The sequence below is a fragment of the Pisolithus orientalis genome, assembly GCF_024613125.1.
Source record: "Pisolithus orientalis strain OTSU chromosome Unknown F5J12scaffold_55, whole genome shotgun sequence".
NCBI lineage: Eukaryota > Fungi > Basidiomycota > Agaricomycetes > Boletales > Pisolithaceae > Pisolithus > Pisolithus orientalis.
The window spans coordinates 47,096-63,221 of NW_026260836.1; the positions used below are offsets into that span (position 1 = coordinate 47,096).

At 48.9% G+C, this 16,126-nt stretch overlaps 1 non-coding gene across 1 annotated transcript; it reads right to left on the reverse strand.

Annotated features, from left to right (window-relative positions):
* Window positions 1-1,119: 1,119 nt before the first annotated feature.
* Window positions 1,120-1,192, reverse strand: F5J12DRAFT_t193. The gene has a single exon. It is a non-coding gene; the product is annotated as a tRNA-Phe (tRNA).
* Window positions 1,193-16,126: the final 14,934 nt, after the last annotated feature.

Consider the following 16,126-nt stretch of genomic DNA (forward strand, 5'->3'; position numbering starts at 1 on the left):
CACCAGAGCAATGGGACTTGGAAACTCGTCCCTAGACCTGCTGGAAGCAAGGTGATAGGCTCCAAATGGGTATTCAAGGTGAAGAGGAATGCAGATGGCTCTATAGATCGCTACAAAGCGAGATTGGTCGCCAAAGGGTATAACCACCGCCCTGGATTCGATTATCTCGAGGTTTTCGCTCCAACAGCTCGCCTTTCATCAATTAGAGTCATCCTGGCTCTTGCAGCTCTCCAGGACCTTCATCTTCGCTCTGTGGATGTCTCTCATGCCTATCTCAATGGGGAGATGGACTGTGAGGTCTACATGACCCAACCAGAAGGATTTGTGGAGGGAGACCCAAATTCCCAGGTGTGTCTGCTGCAGAAAGCGATCTATGGCAGCAAACAGGGCGGAAATCGCTGGAACAAGAAGATGCGCTCTGTACTCGAGTCCCTTGGCTTCAGACAGACCTATTCTGATGCTAGCATCTATATCTACTCCAAGGATGGAGTAACCATCATCCTGCCTGTGTTTGTGGATGATATGACTCTAGCTTCGAAATCTGAGACTGCCATCGACTCCTTTGTCTCAGAACTGAGCCAGCACTTCAAAATTCGCGATCTGGGCCCTACAACTCAACTCCTGGGCATCAAAATCGACAGAGACCGCCCCAATCGCACCATATCCATCTCCCAGCGACAATACTGCCTGGATGTCTTGACCAGATTTGGAATGGCAGACTGTAGGCCCATTTCCACACCTATGGAACCCAATCTTCGCCTATCTCGCCAGCAATCACCTCAGAACCCTCAGGACATCGAACAAATGTGCCAGGTGCCCTATCTGTCTGCTGTGGGTGCTCTGATGTACTTGGCCACCACAACTCGACCAGATATAGCCTATACTGTCGGAGTTCTGGCCAGATTCAACTCTAACCCAGGCTGGGCCCACTGGAAAGCTGTAAAACACCTGATGCGCTATCTGAAGGGCACTCTGGACTATTCCATCACTTATGCTCCTGATCCTTCGACCTCTGAGCCATTTGATATAATCACCCAGTCTTAAGGCCTTGTGCCCAGTGTAAGAGACTATTATTTGTTAAGATATGCACAAACTGAGGCCACTGTGTTGCAATAAATGCGACCAGACAGGGGATTGAACCCTGGACCTCCCAGGTTTCGACCGGGTGCTCCAACCACTGAGCTATTTGGTCAAGGTACCATGGCTTACTTGGTGTGGTTTAAACCACCAAGTGCTAGTAGGGACTAGCGTTGCTGAGTGCTGGAGTACTACACTTGCAACAGCCTCCCCTAATCCAGTGCACAGCAACAAGGCGCCAGCGTGGGAAATCACTGCCTAAAGTGGCAACTGCCTTAAGTGGTAGGTCTTACAGCATGCTGCCTCCTGCAAAGGTCTTAGATGGCTCAGGGGCCATTCTGCCTTAATTGGTAGGGCTTACACATTGTTGCCTCCAGTAAAGGTCTTACTGAGGCACAAGTAGGTCTTAATGGGGAAATCCCAGCTGTGGGAATCCATTGCCTTAAGCAGAAAGGACTTATCAGGACATTCCCACAAACGCCCGGGGCTCATAACCTGATACATTTACCCAGCCTTAAGGCCTTGTGCCCAGTGTCAGAGACTGAAGAGAAAATACACTGGGCACATACAACTGCTAAGTGCGCAAAAATGGTAAACAAGGGAAAACAAACAGTCACAACATATCACAACACTGTATAGTGTAGGAATGCAAAGTTAGACCATATTAGTGTAGCATATAACAGTAGAATAAATGAAAATGCGAACAGAGGTGCAGAGGCACCACTGTAACACACTGGTGCCCAGTGTAAGAGACTGAAGAAAATTTCACTGGGCACAGAGCAGTAAGTGCGCAAAAATGATAAACAAATGTAAATAATAAATAAAAGCAAACCAAGGACACTTAGAGCGAAGCTAAGTGTCCACTACATGTCTGTAGGGTTCGACAGAGATAAAATAAAGGGAAAATGCGGTCTGAGGTGCACAGGCACCTAATATGAACACTCCCCCCTGAATGTGCACCTCTGCACTCAACTGCTCCCCCCTGATGCGCCAAGTCCTAGCATCTTGCAGAAACCAATGACCTTGGTGCGGTGTAGTGGTTTGGTGAGAAGGTCTGCAGCCTGGTCGACTGTAGGGACAAAAATAGGCGAAATCAGGTTCTGCTGAACTGCATCTCTTAGCCAGTAGTAGCAGAGATCAAGTTGCTTCATCCTCCCATGGTGTTCTGGGTTCTTGGTGACAGAAATCGCAGATTGGTTGTCAATGCGAAGGGTAGAAGCATCTGGGAGAGGGAGGCCAATTTCCTGCAACAGATTTCGCATCCATTTGATCACCTTGCCTGCCTGGACTGCAGAAATATACTCTGCTTCAGTGGTGGACAAAGTGACCACTCCCTGAAGCTTGGAAGACCAGGATACTGCACCAGTACCCATCTTGACCACATATCCACCAGTAGAGCGACCAGAATCCTTGCAACCACCATGATCAGCATCAGAGAAGGTTGTAAATGGCTCAGAGGTCGAAGGATCAGGAGCATAAGTGATGGAATAGTCCAGAGTGCCCTTCAGATAGCGCATCAGGTGTTTTACAGCTTTCCAGTGGGCCCAGCCTGGGTTAGAGTTGAATCTGGCCAGAACTCCGACAGTATAGGCTATATCTGGTCGAGTTGTGGTGGCCAAGTACATCAGAGCACCCACAGCAGATAGATAGGGCACCTGGTGTTGAGATAACCACAGACTGAGGCCACTTGTGCCCAGGGTAAGAGACTAGTATTCAAGGGAATACTACATAAGACATACCTTGTGCCCAGTGTAAGAGACTGAAGAAAATTTCACTGGGCACAGAGCAGTAAGTGCGCAAAAATGATAAACAAAGGTAAACAATAAACAAATGCAAACCAAGGACACTTAGAGCGAAGCTAAGTGTCCACTACATGTCTGTAGGGTTAGATAGAAATAACACAGAGGAGAAATGCAGTCCTGAGGTGCACAGGCACCTAATATGAACAGTCATCGCCTTATCAACCACTGCAGCAGAGTACATGGCAGCTGTCCAAGCTGGCAAGGAGATCAAGTGGATGCGAAACCTACTCCAGGAAATTGGTTTTTCACTCCCTGAGCCTTCTGTTCTCCTCATGGACAACCAATCTGCGATCTCTGTTGCAAAGAACCCTGAACACCATGGGAGGATGAAGCAACTTGATCTCTGCCACTACTGGCTCAGAGATGCGGTGCAGGAGAGTCTTATCTCACCTGTTTTCATTCCTACCACCTCCCAGGCTGCAGATCTCCTCACCAAATCGCTGCCTCGTCCCAAGGTCATCGAATTCTGCAAGATGCTAGGACTTGGTGCATCAGGGGGAAGTACTTGACTTCAGAGTTGCACAATCAGGGGGAAGTGTTCATATGTGGTGCCTGTGCACCTCATTTCGCAGTTTGTCCTTTATTATGTTCTGTTCTCGCTCTACAGACTTGTAGTGGGCACTTAGCTTCGCTCTAAGTGTCCTTGGTTTACATTTGTTTATTATTTACATTTGTTTATCATTTTTGCGCACTTACTGCTCTGTGCCCAGTGATATTTTCTTCAGTCTCTTACACTGGGCACAAGGTATGTTTCCTGTAGTATTTACTTAAATTCCAGTCTCTTACACTGGGTGCAAGGCCAAACAGTTGGGTTATTTGAACAAGTTGATGACACCAGTTTCCTCCACCTCAATGGAAGAATCTACGTACTGGACTCAAACAACCTACACCTTCATGTCTTGAGGTTCAAGCATGACCACCCCTTATCCAGCCACTTTGGCCAAAATAGGACCCTAGAACTCATCCAGGGCAAATACACTTGGCCCAGCCTAAGGACATTTGTCAAAGACTATGTCCAGTCCTGTACTGCCTGTGCCTGTTAAGATATCCACAAACTGAGGCCACTGGTGCCCAGTGTAAGAGACTAATATTGAGTAAAGTAATACAGGACTGTACCTGGTGCCCAGTGTAAGAGACTGAAGGAAAATTTCACTGGGCACAAAGCAGTAAGTGCGCAAAAATGATAAACAAATGTAAATAATAAATAAAAGCAAACCAAGGACACTTAGAGCGAAGCTAAGTGTCCACTACATGTCTGTAGGGTTAGACAGAGATAAAATAAAGGGAAAATGCGGTCTGAGGTGCACAGGCACCTAATATGAACACTCCCCCCTGAATGTGCACCTCTGCACTCAACTGCTCCCCCCTGATGCGCCAAGTCCTAGCATCTTGCAGAAACCAATGACCTTGGTGCGATGTAGTGGTTTGGTGAGAAGGTCAGCAGCCTGGTCGACTGTAGGGACAAAAATAGGTGAAATCAGGTTCTGCTGAACTGCATCTCTTAGCCAGTAGTAGCAGAGATCAAGTTGCTTCATCCTCCCATGGTGTTCTGGGTTCTTGGCCACAGAAATCGCAGATTGGTTGTCAATGCGAAGGGTAGAAGCATCTGGGAGAGGGAGGCCAATTTCCTGCAACAGATTTCGCATCCATTTGATCTCCTTGCCTGCCTGGACTGCAGAAATATACTCTGCTTCAGTGGTGGACAAAGCGACCACTCCCTGAAGCTTGGAAGACCAGGATACTGCACCAGTACCCATCTTGACCACATATCCACCAGTAGAGCGACCAGAATCCTTGCAACCACCATGATCAGCATCAGAGAAGGTTGTAAATGGCTCAGAGGTCGAAGGATCAGGAGCATAAGTGATGGAATAGTCCAGAGTGCCCTTCAGATAGCGCATTAGGTGTTTTACAGCTTGCCAGTGGGCCCAGCCTGGGTTAGAGTTGAATCTGGCCAGCACTCCAACAGTATAGGCTATATCTGGTCGAGTTGTGGTGGCCAAGTACATCAGAGCACCCACAGCAGATAGATAGGGCACCTGGCGCATTTGTTCGACTTCCTGAGGGTTCTGAGGCGATTGCTGGCGAGATAGGCGAAGATTGGGTTCCATAGGTGTGGAAATGGGCTTACAGTCTGCCATTCCAAATCTGGTCAAGACATCCAGGCAGTATTGTCGCTGGGAGATGGATATGGAGCGATTGGGGCGATCTCTGTCGATTTTGATCCCCAGGAGTTGAGTTGTAGGTCCCAGATCGCGAATTTTGAAGTGCTGGCTCAGTTGTGAGACAAAGGAGTCGATGGCAGTCTCAGATTTCGAAGCTAGAGTCATATCATCCACAAAGACAGGCAGAATGATGGTTACTCCATCCTTGGAGTAGATATAGATACTAGCATCAGAATAGGTCTGTCTGAAGCCAAGGGACTCGAGTACAGAGCGCATCTTCTTGTTCCAGCGATTTCCACCCTGTTTGCTGCCATAGATCGCTTTCTGGAGCAGACACACCTGGGATTTTGGGTCTCCCTCCACAAATCCTTCTGGTTGGGTCATGTAGACCTCACAGTCCATCTCCCCATTGAGATAGGCATGAGAGACATCCACAGAGCGAAGGTGAAGGTCCTGGAGAGCTGCAAGAGCCAGGATGACTCTAATCGATGAAAGGCGAGCTGTTGGGGCGAAAACCTCGAGATAATCGAATCCAGGGCGCTGGTTATACCCTTTAGCAACCAATCTCGCTTTGTAGCAATCTATGGAGCCATCTGCATTCCTTTTGACCTTAAATACCCATTTGGAGCCTATCACCTTGCTCCCAGCAGGTCTAGGGACGAGTTTCCAAGTCCCATTGCTCTGGTGAGCAGCCAACTCCTCCAGGGCTGCCTCTCTCCACTTATCTGCATCAGGGCGTCGCATTGCCTCTGCAAATGTCAGTGGCTCATCAGGGATGGATGCAGACATGGCCAGTTCATCATCACTGTCATCTGGGTCATCCACATCCTCTAATTGCGCAGGAGACAGCTTCCACCAGTCTCTGGGCTTCTGTCTGCGCCTAGCAGGTAGTCTGGCACCAATTCCAATGGGACTGGCAGGTCTAGGAGGTGGTGGAGGCGAGGGAGTGCGAGGAGGAGGAGGTATGACTTCTGGAATTGCGACAGGAGGCTGTATGGGGTCTGGATTAGCTGCCACAGGCTCAATCTCTCCCCCCTGATCCAGATCATCATCAGTGTCGCTATCTGTGTCCAGATCTGTGCTTGGATGGTAGTATTGCGCTGTAGGGGGTGGAATGGAGGGTATAGGAGCTACTGGCGCATTTTGGGTAGGTTTGGAAGTCAGAGGCGCAGGTAGGGAAGGTGAGGAAGGGTGAGTGGACAGAGGGAAGTACCTCTCATCAAAATCAGCCCTTTCTGAGATGATTGTGCGCTTTGTGGTGGGATTGTAGAATTTCCAGCCTTTGTAGCCTTCAGGGTACCCTATAAACACACATTTCTCCATGTGGGACTCCAGAGGGCGCCTCTTGTCCTTCTGGATATGCACATAGGCAGTACACCCCCAAACTCGAAGGTGGGAGACATCTGGCTTTCTCCCATGCCATAGTTCATAGGAGGTCGCATTTTGGACTGCTTCAGTGGGGCATCTGTTCCAAACATGGACCAAGGAGGCTAGGCACTCTCCCCAGAAGGCCTTAGGAAGGCCAGACTCATCTAGCATTGCAGTGAGTCGCTCAGAGAGCAGTCTATTGGCTCGCTCTGCCACTCCATTTTGCTGTGGTCGATTTCTGACTGTGTGCTGGCGCAGAATTCCGCATTTGGTGGTGAAATCGATGAAGGAGTTGCTCATATACTCCCCTCCCTTGTCATCCCGCAAAATCTTGATTTTTCTTTCGCTCTGGTTCTCAGCAAAGGCCTTGAAGGTCTTGAAGGCCTCAAAGACCTCAGATTTCGCTTTCAGAGGCAAAACAAAGCGATAGCGAGTGAAATCATCGATGAATGTGACCCAATACTTGTAGCCTGAGAAGGAGGCATGCCCTACATGGTGTACATCGCTGTGGACGAGTTCCAGAGGCCTAGAAGCGCGCCAGGAAGCAGTGGGGAAGGGGTTTGCATGCATCTTTCCAGCCAGGCATGGTTCACAGATGGGGTCAGGGGAGGATTTGGAGTCTAGGGTCATCCCAGTGACCAGATTTCGCTCCAGCAGCGATTTGACACCAATCAGGTTGTGGTGAGCAAGTCTCCTGTGCCATAGGTCGAAATCCAGAGGCAGAGTGCTTGCTGCAGAGGCATACTCAGTGAGGGGAACAGTCTCCCCCTCAAGGAAGGCCGAGTTGTTGTCTGAAATTCGTGCAATGAAGAGGGAATGTTGGGAGCGAAGCCTAAATGCCATCTGCGAAGAATTGATGGTCACAGTAAAGCCCTTGTTGCGACAGAGATATAACACAGATAATAGATTATTTCGCAGGTCTGGCACGTGCAGGACATTGCTAAACTCCACAGGGCGACGCTTTCTACCTCCCACCACAGGCTCAAACACTACAGACCCAACCCCAGCTGAGTAGATCAACTTATTGTCTGCCAGCTTGATAGGAATGCGTTTTTGGCTGTAATTTCGCAGCCAATGGCGATGGGGCGTCATATGAGCAGTGGCACCCGAGTCTGCGATCCAAAGGACATCAGCATCGAGCTGCAGAGGGCAGAGGAGGGAAGAGGGGTCAGGGAAGCGAAGACTTGCATTTCCTGCGAATTCCACAGCTTGGGAAGCGCTCTGATTTTGCCAGGAGGTAGAGGGCGATGAGCCAGAGGCCTGGGGCGAAGGGGAACGAAGCAGATGCTTGATTTGCGGTCTTTGGAGTCTTCTTTTCCTTCCTGTTCTTCTGAGAGCGATAGTAGGCTTTAGATCTCGCAATGTTAGGGCATTTGTGGATGCAGTGCCCTGAATATTCGCAGAACGAGCAAACCGACGAAGCTAGGCACTTGCAATCGCCAGAGGAGGTTAAAAGCGCGGTCTCTGATGTACTGGACATCAGGGCGACGCCTGCGCTGCGATTCTTCAGCCAAGAATGCCTCTTTTAGTTTCTCTTTGTCCAGAGAGTGGAATAGGAGTAAGGAGGACGCAAAATGCGCATATTCTTCGCCTAGAGAGCGAACCATAGCCATGCAGACAAGTTCATTGTCCAAGTCCTTGATGGAGTAGGGGGTAGAGGGATCCCTAGGGCGCAATTCCTGGATTTTGGACATGGAACCTTCGATTCTAGCGATTAGGGAGGACAGGGACTCATCTGGGGCCTTCCTGATCGAAAAGAAGTCATCCCAGGCATTAAAACGAGCTCCAGGGCGCTGCTGGAGGTGGATGGAGGCCAGGGTGTTCCAGATCTGTACAGGATCATCCTGCACAGCGTCTACATGGGTCCTCTGCTCACTAGAAAGCGCCAGGTAGAGTTCTCCAGCTGCCCTGTCTGCTCTAAGGTCCCATTTGGCCTGAGCTTCGACTTTGGAGTCATCAGGGCGCTTTTCCAGACCACTAACAATGGTCCAGAGCCCTTTTGTGCGCAGAAAAGCCTTCATTTCGCCTTTCCAGGTCGAGTAGTTGGAGGCAGTGAGTTTAGCGACAGAGGGCGACGAGTTGGCATGGTCCTCAGCCATGGTGGCGAATTTCGAGTCGAAAGGAGAAGGATGGGGTGGATGGGGTGAGTCTGGAAGCTGGGAGCTCAAAGAGTGAGCTGTAGCGCACGAGTGTGTGGTTCTTTTGGGTCGAGGTTTTGCGCAGAGGTGGATTACGTGGCGACTAACGAGTGCTGAGAATCCTAGAGCGCGGGGCTCATAACCTGTTAAGATATCCACAAACTGAGGCCACTGGTGCCCAGTGTAAGAGACTAATATTGAGTAAAGTAATACAGGACTGTACCTGGTGCCCAGTGTAAGAGACTGAAGGAAAATTTCACTGGGCACAAAGCAGTAAGTGCGCAAAAATGATAAACAAATGTAAATAATAAATAAAAGCAAACCAAGGACACTTAGAGCGAAGCTAAGTGTCCACTACATGTCTGTAGGGTTAGACAGAGATAAAATAAAGGGAAAATGCGGTCTGAGGTGCACAGGCACCTAATATGAACAGTGCCTGGGCCAAGGTGCCCCACCACCAGCCTTACAGTCTACTCAAGCAACTCCCAGTGCCAGAGGAAGCCATGGAACTCCATATCAATGAATTTCATAGAGCAGCTCCCAGCCTCAACTGGCTCTCAAAGCAAGCCATCATCATACCTACTCATGACACATCATGGGCCCTGAGCTCACCAAGCTCTTCCTTATGTACATATTCTCCAAACATGGAGTACCAGCCCATGTAACCTCAGACTGGGGATCAGAGTTCATGTGTTCATATTAGGTGCCTGTGCACCTCAGGACTGCATTTCTCCTCTGTGTTATTTCTATCTAACCCTACAGACATGTAGTGGACACTTAGCTTCGCTCTAAGTGTCCTTGGTTTGCTTTTGTTTATTGTTTACATTTGTTTATCATTTTTGCGCACTTACTGTTGTGTGCCCAGTGAAATTTTCTTCAGTCTCTTACACTGGGCACAAGGTATGTCTTATGTAGTATTCCCTTGAATATAAGTCTCTTACACTGGGCACAAGTGGCCTCAGTTTGTGGTTATCTCAACATCATGTCCCACTTCTTCCAGTCTCAGGTAAAGAGGATTTTGTCTTGCCCTAACTTCCATACCACTGTGTCTGTGCCAGAAATGCATTGGTTGAGAGGGGACTGGTTTGTCCATCATGTTTGGAAATGCCAGATTGACCTCCATAACATTCTCAGCCTTCCAAGTACTGATTAGTCCCAGAACACATCAGGCATGGGGGGGAAACAATCAGAATGACTGACAGCAGGTTTTTTAAGGGACTGATGGTTCTGAGGGCATGTTATACTGATGGCACTGTTAAGATATCCCAATGCTCAGCACTATGTGCACAGAGTCAGTAACTGAATTGTTGTCTATGTAGTTTTACACACCTATGTGCACAGAGTCAGTAACTAAAGAACAAGATACTCTGTGCACAGTAAAAATGCGAACACTGAACAAACAAAGAACAACTGATGAAAATAAGTGAACACATCATTAATATGGAAGGTGGGGGACCTGGCAATTAGTCTGAGGTGCACAGGCACTAATAGCAACACTCCCCCCTGATTGTGCACCTCTGCACATTAAGATCTCCCACTTGATGCACCTAGTCCTAGCATCTGACAGAAGTTGATCACCTTGGCCTTGGACAGTGGTTTGGTCATCAGGTCAGCAGCCTGGGCATCAGTGGGGACAAAAGTGGGCGCAATGAGGTTGTCCTGGACTGCATCTCTAAGCCAGTAGAAGCAGAGATCAAGATGCTTCATTCTGCCATGGTGTTCAGGATTCTTGGCCACAGAGATTGCAGATTGGTTGTCCATGTGCAGCACAGAGGGAGAAGACAGTGGAGAAGCAATTTCAGAGAGTAAATTTCGAAGCCACTTGATCTCCTTGCCTGCCTGGACAGCTGCTATGTATTCTGCCTCAGTGGTAGATAGAGCAACAACATTTTGAAGCTTGGAACACCAGGAGATTGCTCCAGTACCCATCTTGACAACATATCCACCTGTAGAGCGACCAGTATCCTTGCAGCCACCATGATCTGCATCAGAGAAGGTGGTGAAGGGCTCAGAGGTTGAAGGATCAGGAGAATAGGTCAGGGAATAGTCCAGAGTACCCTTGATATAGCGCATTAGGTGCTTCACAGCCTGCCAATGAACCCAGCCAGGATTGGAGTTGAATCTGGCCAGAACTCCGACAGTATAGGCGATGTCTGGGCGGGTAGTGGTGGCAAGGTACATCAGAGCACCTACAGCAGAGAGATAGGGTACTTGGCGCATTTTCTCGATTTCTGAGGCATCCTGGGGAGACTGGGAGCGAGAGAGGCGAAGATTTGGCTCCATGGGTGTAGATAGTGGCTTGCAGTCAGCCATGCCAAATCTTTCCAGTAAATCCAGGCAGTACTGGCGCTGGGAGAGCGAAATGGAGCGATTGGGGCGATCTCTGTCAATTTTGATGCCCAGGAGTTGGGTAGTAGGTCCTAGATCTCGCAGTTTGAAGTGCTGGCTGAGTTGGGAGATGAAGGAGTCTATGGCAGCTTCAGAAGACGAAGCAAGAGTCATATCATCCACAAAAACAGGCAAGATGATGGAGACACCATCCTTGGAGTATATATAGATGCTGGCATCTGAATAGGTTTGTTTGAAGTGCAGGGACTCCAATACAGAGCGCATTTTCTTGTTCCAGCGATTGCCACCTTGTTTGCTGCCATAGATGGCTTTCTGGAGCAGGCAGACATGAGATTTCGAGTTTCCTTCCACAAATCCTTCAGGTTGTGCCATATAGACTTCACAGTCCATTTCCCCATTCAGGTAGGCATGGGAGATGTCCACAGAGCGCAGATGGAGGTCCTGGAGCGCTGCAAGAGCTAGAACCACTCTGACAGAGGCAAGGCGCACTGTAGGAGCAAAGACTTCGAGATAATCAAAGCCAGGGCGCTGATTATAGCCTTTTGCGACCAGTCTGGCCTTGTAGCGATCTATGGAGCCATCAGCATTCCTCTTGACCTTGAATACCCACTTGGAGCCAATGACTTTGCATCCAGGGGGTCTAGGGACGAGTTTCCAAGTGCCATTTGTCTGGTGAGCTGCCAACTCCTCCAGGGCTGCTTTGCGCCATTTTTCCGCATCAGGGCGACTCATGGCTTCTGAAAATGTAAGAGGTTCATCTGGCAGGGCTGCAGACATGGCCAACTCATCATCAGAGTCTTCTTCATCACCAGAGTCCTCCAATTGAGCAGGGGAGAGCTTCCACCACTCTCTGGGCTTCTGTCTTCGCCTTCTGGGCAGTCTGGCACCTATGCCAACAGGACTAGGGGCTCTTGAGGGTGGTGCAGGCGATGGAGTGTGAGGAGGTGGCGCATCTTGAGCTGGTTGAGCAGGGAGAGGCTGGATAGGCACTGGATCAGCTGCTGGAGGCTCCAGAGGCTCTATCTCCCCCCCCATGATCCAGGGAATCTCCAGAGTCGCTTTCTGAGTCAGAATCTGGGTGAGGGTGGTAGTAAGATGGTTTGGAAGCTGGAGGTGCAGGTGGAGGTTGATTGGGTGGGTTTGAAGCGTCCAGAGAAGGTAAGGAAGGGCGCTTGGACAGGGGGAAGTACCTTTCATCAAAGTCAGCCCTTTCTGAGATTATGGTGCGCATGGAGGTGGGATTGTAGAATTTCCAGCCCTTGTACCCTTCTGGATAGCCAATAAAGACACATTTCTCTGTGTGGGACTCCAGAGGGTGCCTCTTGTCTTTCTGGACATGTACATAGGCAGTACAGCCCCACACTCGAAGATGGGAGACATCTGGCTTCCTTCCATGCCATAGCTCATATGGGGTTGCATTTTGGAGAGATTCAGTGGGGCACCTGTTCCAGACATGGACCAGGGCAGCTAGGCACTCACCCCAGAATGCCTTGGAGAGCCCAGACTCGTCCAGCATTGCAGTGATGCGCTCAGATAGCAGCCTATTTGCTCTCTCTGCAACTCCATTCTGCTGGGGGCAATTCTTGACAGTGTGCTGGCGCAAAATGCCGCATTTTGATGTGAACTCTTCAAAGGCCCTGCTCATATACTCCCCTCCTTTGTCATTGCGCAAAATCTTGATTTTTCGCTCAGATTGGTTCTCTGCAAATGCCTTGAACCTCTGGAAGGCATCAAAAACTTCAGATTTGGCCTTGAGAGGCAGGACAAAGCGAAAACGCGAGTAGTCATCGATGCAAGTGACCCAATATCGATATCCTGAGAAGGAGAGATGGCCTACATCATGCACATCGCTGTGGACGAGTTCCAGAGGCCTGGTTGCATGCCAAGTTGAGCTAGGAAAGGGATTTGCATGCATCTTGCCAGCCAGGCATGGTTCACAGATGGGATCAGGGGAGGACTTGGAGTCTAGGGTCATGCCAGTGACCAAATTTCGCTCTAGAAGGGATTTAACACCAGCCACATGGTGGTGGGCAAGCCTTCTGTGCCAGAGGTCCAGGTCTAGAGGGCAGGTGGTTGCAGCAGAGGCATATTCAGTGATGGGGAGTGTCTCCCCCTCCAGGAAAGCGCTATTGTTGTCCATAATTCTTGCAATGAAGAGGACAGGCCCAGGGGGGCGTCTAAAGGATATCTGCGAAGAATTGATGCTGGCAGAGAAGCCCCTGTTGCGACAGAGATATAAGACAGAGAGCAGGTTGTTGCGCAGGTCAGGGACATGCAGGACATTGGTGATCTCCACAGGGTGACGCTTCTGGCCTCTGACCACAGGTACAAACACCACAGACCCAACTCCAGCAGAGTATACCAATTTGTTGTCTGCCAGTCTCACAGGGACACATTTGGGGGTGTAATTGCGCAGCCAGTGGCGATGAGGGGTCATGTGTGCAGTGGCACCAGTATCTGCATTCCAGTGGACATCTGCATCGAGTTGGAGAGGGTAGAGAGGTGAGGAGGGATCTGTGGAGCGACAACTTGCATTTCCAGCAAACTCAGCGATTGGGGGCAGGTTTTGGCTGTGTATGCATCGCCTATGCATAGTCATGGGCTGTTGGAGCAAATTGGAATGTATGGGGGCTTGATTTGTAGCACTGGGAGGCTCCTGGAGATGGATAGTGGCCAGGGTTGACCAAATGAGATCTGGGTGATCCTCAACAGGTTCAATGAGGGTTCTGAAGTGACCAGAGATGGCTAGATACAGTGCTCCAGCTGCTTGGTTCGCTCTGAGGTCCCATTGGAGGCACAGATGGCTTTCAGAGACAGGAGGGCGCTTTTCAGTACCACTGACAATGGTCCACAGTCCTTTAGAGCGCAGGAAGGCCTTCATTTCGCTGTTCCAGGCAGCATAGTTGGAGGCAGTGAGCTGGGTAATGGAGAGGGCAGCAGTGGTGATGTCTTCACTCATGTTGGCAAGACACAGATGCAATGGGTGAGTTCTGGGGCTTCTGGCGACAAATATAGGGCTAGAGAGCGAGGGATAGGTCCAGGAAGTATGGAAAATTGCGCAGAGGTGGATGACGTGGCAAATGACGTGTCCAGAGAGTCCTAAGGCACGGGGCTCATAACCTGTTAAGATATCCCAATGCTCAGCACTATGTGCACAGAGTCAGTAACTGAATTGTTGTCTATGTAGTTTTACACACCTATGTGCACAGAGTCAGTAACTAAAGAACAAGATACTCTGTGCACAGTAAAAATGCGAACACTGAACAAACAAAGAACAACTGATGAAAATAAGTGAACACATCATTAATATGGAAGGTGGGGGACCTGGCAATTAGTCTGAGGTGCACAGGCACTAATAGCAACAGGCACTGTGGTGACCACCAGTATTTGATAAGAATTCCTTGAGAAAATGACCATGTGAGCTAGAGAGATGATTTCATGAGTTGTGGTAAAAGAGGGAGGGTTAATGGTACAAGACCAATGTTTGTCATTGTTTACATGCTGACAAATCATCTGGAGGATCATGTGCTTTATTATGTAATCATATTTTCCCATCCTTCATACCCTCAATCTCATTAAAAGGTCACTTTTCACTATTTCACCAGTCAGGGACAAAAGCATTGTTGCTATTAGTGCCTGTGCACCTCAGACTAATTCCCAGGTTCCCCACCTTCCATATTAATGATGTGTTCACTTATTTTCATCAGTTGTTCTTTGTTTTGTTCAGTGTTTGCATTTTTACTGTGCACAGAGTATCTTGTTCTTTAGTTACTGACTCTGTGCACATAGGTGTGTAAAACTACATAGACAACAATTTAGTTACTGACTCTGTGCACATAGAGTGCTGAGTATTGGGATATCTTAACAAGCATTGCAATGCACTTTTTGAAAAGAATAGGGTGTATCTCAGCATGTATTGCCTTGTTTGGACTGAACCTTAGTGCCCTGGAAAGCTTAGAGTGACCCCTTTCCAATGGTATAGGTATCATGATTATCTGTGCAGAATAGCCTGAGCTACATTGGCAGCAAGCCACACACCACAAACATTGCAACACTTTTGTCCCTCACTGTATCTCATAGTTACCATGTCCTGTTTCTTGCTTTTTCTTTTATTTGTTTTCCTTTCTATTTCAGAACTGGAACCAGTGTGGGTATGGCATCAATAGGGAGTCTACTAAGCATCTATAGGCATTGCAACAAGAGTGACACAAATGTGGCCCCTCTCAAGTGACTTTGACACCCTCTACACTCTAAATCACCTGATACTCAGTCCTCCTCACTTCCCCTGTCATCACATCTCCTCTCAACACACTCTCTAGCCATTGCAACAAAGGTCCAACACTTGTGACAGGTTCCAGGCCACCTGTACTCACTCACTTGCACTCCCCAGGTTTGTTGTCACACACCAAAGGTGTTGTGACATGGTTACAGCTGACTCTGCCTAACTTGTTGACAAGTTGTGTGCCATGCCATGCATATGAAGACTAAAGCCCTCATTGTTGAGATAACCACAAACTGAGGCCACTTGTGCCCAGTGTAAGAGACTTGTATTCAAGGGAATACTACATAAGACATACCTTGTGCCCAGTGTAAGAGACTGAAGAAAATTTCACTGGGCACACAACAGTAAGTGCGCAAAAATGATAAACAAAGGTAAACAATAAACAAAAGCAAACCAAGGACACTTAGAGCAAAGCTAAGTGTCCACTACATGTCTGTAGGGTTAGATAGAAATAACACAGAGGATAAATGCAGTCCTGAGGTGCACAGGCACCTAATATGAACACTCATGTGTAGAAGGACTGCTGGACATGAGCAGTCATCCTTCACACAAGAATGTGTTAAGTATGGGTTTACCCTAGGGTGGTGACTGGGCTTCAAACTGGGTGACAGGGGCTAAGTCCAGGTGACCAAAGTCAAGGCTGGGTGACAGGGGCCAAGTCCAGTTGGACCAGAGTTGAGGCCAGAGGTCAGGGGCTAAGTCTGGAGGACCAGACTTAAGGCCAGGAGCATGGGAATAAGACTGGGAGCATGGGAAACTGGCCAGTCTTGGAGTGTGCACAGGGGGAAGCCAGTCTGGGGTTGGATCTACCTCCCTTGGTCTCAGCTTATGTGCTGTACCCTTATCCATCCTGCCTTCCAATTTTGGAAAGGATCCTTGCACCCTACACATTTCTACAGCATGTCAAGTCCAGGCCTACTCTGACCAACTCTGATGCTAGACAAG